The sequence below is a fragment of the Cnephaeus nilssonii genome (assembly GCF_951640355.1).
Source record: "Cnephaeus nilssonii genome assembly, chromosome: 8".
Classification (NCBI taxonomy): domain Eukaryota; kingdom Metazoa; phylum Chordata; class Mammalia; order Chiroptera; family Vespertilionidae; genus Cnephaeus; species Cnephaeus nilssonii.
In genome coordinates this window covers 78,710,734-78,714,604 of record NC_137079.1, presented here as the reverse complement: position 1 = coordinate 78,714,604, position 3,871 = coordinate 78,710,734, and the positions used below count along the sequence as shown (strand labels likewise).

General features: G+C 40.6%; 1 pseudogene across 1 annotated transcript; it reads left to right on the top strand.

The window, feature by feature from the left end:
* Window positions 1-668: 668 nt before the first annotated feature.
* LOC307103957 (DNA-directed RNA polymerases I, II, and III subunit RPABC3-like) lies at window positions 669-1,095 on the top strand (annotated as a pseudogene). The gene has a single exon. The product of its transcript is annotated as a DNA-directed RNA polymerases I, II, and III subunit RPABC3-like (transcript).
* Window positions 1,096-3,871: the final 2,776 nt, after the last annotated feature.

Here is a 3,871-nt window from a genome sequence, read left to right as displayed (position 1 = left end):
CTGGTAACAGACAGAGACTTGGCCAACAGCAGCTGCCCTCTCACTGCAACTAGACTTGTTTGAGATGTATTGTACCCGTGGAGTGGAGAAGTGGGTTTTTGATGCCTAAATCCAACCTAGTACCAGGAATGCTCAGGGCCTACTCAAGAAGGCAAATAATCCTTTCCACTAATATTTACAGGGTAAAATAACATTGTTGTTAGAGTATTAAATTTGACAGTAAAATAATAGTCAAGTTTTCAGACTAATTTAAATTGGCTAATTGAAATAAGTGAATATTCTAAAAAATTAATTGTACTGGACAAAAAGCTGGTCCTAAAGTGTTAACTAAAATTTTTATTGGTAGTTCATCTCATGGTAAAATTGCGTAACATGTAATGAACCTATAACAGTCATATTTTAGTCCAAAAAATTAAAATTTAAAAGCTATCAAGATTACATTATAAAATTTCCAAAAGCCTCCTAATATTTAAATAAAAAAAGGGGGGGGGGAGATAGTAGAAGAATATTATGTAAGGAAAAATATCCTATAAGTAAATTACATCTAGAAAATTTTTACTTTAGAAAATAAACTTTCATTTATAATGCTAACAGCAAGACACCCATGAAAAACACACATGGTGTCAAAACAAGCCAAAGGAAAATCGTTTGGGCAAAAAATTGAGGATATTTTTGATGTGAAAGATATTGACCCGGAGGGCAAGAAGTTTGACCGAGTGTCCCAACTGCATTGTGAGAGTGAATCTTTCAAGATGGACCTTATCTTAGATGTAAACATTTAGATTTATCCTGTAGATATGGGTGACAAGTTCCAGTTGGTCATACAGTACCTTGTATGAAGATGGTACCTTGTATGATGGTGACTATAACCCCACAAATGATGGACCTTCCAGGGATGACCAATTTGAGTAAGTAATGTATGGAAAAGTGTACAGGGTTGAGGGAGACGAAACTTTTACTGAAGCACCAACACGTCTCTCTGCCTACGTGTCCTATGTGGGCCTGCTCTTGAGGCTGCAGGGTAATGCCAACAATGTGCAGGGATTTGAAGTGGATTCCAGAGTTTATCTGCTGACGAAGAAACTGACCTTCTGAAACACCTGGGAAGCCAACTTTGCTGCTTAGTCACTCAGATCATGGACATTTGTTCAAGTCTGAGTTGCAGTTGCTGTTGTCCGGTTCAGGAGGGAGGGGCTGGCTCTCTCTCCACTGTGGTGCTTCTCTACCTGGTCTGGACTCAATGAGAAACTGACTTGCCTGTGAAAGACCCAGCGGGAGAGTTTAAAATGAACCAGAAGTTGTTTTTGTGTGCATGATTTTTTAAAATTAAACTTTACTTTTTCAGAAATAAATAAATAAATATAAAATTTTACACTGTAAAAAAAAAAAAGGAAAAGGAAGGCTTTACTGAAGAGTTATCTTTTGAGTTAGGTCTTGAGATCCTTGGTTTATATTTTTTCTTATTAAGGTAGGGGGACAGAGATTCTAAGAAACAGTATTAGTAAAGACCCAACTTACTGGTAGCAATGGAAAGTAGTTGCTGGAGCATAGGTTAGAGACTGAGTATTGGATAAAACTGAGGATGGAAGTAAGTTGGGTCCTATTTTGAAGAACTGTAACTCCAATGATAAAATTATCATTAAATATCCATTAGTAATTAGCAGTAATGGGATGATTTTAGGAAGAGAATAGCAAGACTTATTTCCCTTTTTAAAAAGATAACTTTAATTTATGAAAAATGGATTATAAGGTAAAAGGGGGAACCTTAAAGAGTTATCATCTGAATATAAATATGATCATGTTAGATCAGAAAAAATTTAAGTTTATTGAGTAGAACTGTCTGGAAGGAAATAAGAATCATTGGAGAGAGCTCTGATAGGTGTTCGTTGCGTTTTTCAAGGCAGAGATGATGGCAGTTTGAAAGGAATTTATAGAATATCTGCACATGGATTAGGGGTGTGTCAGGGTGGTGAGTCATAAGGCCAGTCACAAAGAATGACTTTTAAGTTTGGAATGGAAGGTCTGAGTGTATGCCATGTAATATGAAAGGAAACACTGAAATATGAACAGCTTTTGGGAGGGTGAAGATAGTCAATTTTGAAAACCATAAAACTGAGCTACTTGTTAGTTGTCTAGATAAAAGTGGCAAGTAGATGTTTAATTGACTTTAGGACAGATGGAGCTTATGAAACATGTCTGGAAACAATCTTAGGGAGTGTGTGTGTATGTGTGTGAGTGTAAATTACTTTTAAGATTTAGAACATAAGACTAGAGAAGGCTATCTGGGGCATACAGAAGAAAATAAAGACTGAGAACCAAACCTCAAGTCATCAAATTTTATTTTATATATATATGTATATATATATATTAGAGGCCCGGTGCATGAAATTTGTGCATGGGAGGGGGGCTTGGGGACCCCTTGAGGGATGTCCAACCACCCATTTAGGCACGATCCCACTGGGATCGGGCCTAAACGGGTGGTTGGACATCCCTCTCACAATCCAGCATTGCTGGCTCCAAACTGCTCACCTGCCTCTGCCTGATTGCCCATAACTGCTTCTGCCTGCCAGCCTGATCACCCCTAATCACTCCTCTGCCAGCCTGATAGATGCCTAACTGCTCCCAGGCTGGCCCGATTGCCCCTAACTGCCCTCCCCTGCTGGCCTGGTCACCCCTAACTGCCATCCTCTGCCAGTCTGGCCACCCCCAACTGTCCTCCCCTACAGGCCTGTTCTCCCTCCAACTGCCCTCCCCTGAGGGCCTGGGTCCCCGCCCCAACTGCCCTCCCCTGCTGGCCTGGTCTCCCCCAACTGCCCCTCTCTGCTGGCCCTGTCACCCCTAACTGCCCTCCCTGCTGGCTTGATTGCCCACAACTGCCCTCCCTTGCAGGCCTGGATCCCCCCCAACTGCCCTCCCTTGCTGGCCTGGTCTGCCCCAACTGCCCTCCTCTGTCAACCTGGTCACCCCCAACTGCCCTCCTCTGCTGGCCTGATCACTCCTAAGTGCCCACAACTGCCCTCCCCTGCAGGCCATCTTGTGTCCACATGGGAGCAGCCATCTTTGACCACATGGGGGCAGCCATCTTGTGTCTTGGAGTGATGGTCAATTTGCATATTACTCTTTTATTATATTTGCATATCCTTACCTGAGGATATGTTTTTATTGATTTGAGAGAGAAAGAGAAATATCAATGGTTTGTTTCCTTTATGCATCTCCACATGGGATCAAGCCCACAACCTAGGTAAGTGCCTTGACCAGGAACTGAACCTGCAAGCTTTTGGTGTACCGGACAACACCCAACTGAACTACCTGGCCAGGGCAGGTCATTGGTTTTTAGATTTTAGAGGCTGGGTAATGGTAAAACATTAATAAAAGGAACAGATATGTTGGTGAGGTGTATAGAAGCTAAGAAAATAAAGCATATGATGAAGACAATGGTCAATGCTGACAGTTTGGGTGAGAAAATTTAGCAACATGAAGATAATTGTAAACTTAAAAATATCCAGTAGAGATTTATAATAAAAACTGGATTGGTATATATTGCTAGAGAAATGAGAGAGTGGAAGTTGTGAACGTAGATAATATTTTCCAGATGTTTAGATAAGACAGGGAACAGAAAAATCAGAGTAGCTAGAGCATACTGTTGGGGCTTTATAGTGTCAATCCATAATGTGCTTCCCACATAAATTCAAAATAATTTAGAGGTAGAAACAGGAACCAAATACATGGAATAATAATTATGAAACAAGGCATTATTGGTTTTTGGTTGGAGGATGTGAGTAAAGTATGCTTCCAAATGGACTTGATAAAATGCTCTGCCCCATTTCACCCACAAAAAGATTAAACTTTGAAATAGAGCTCTTGAGAAAAA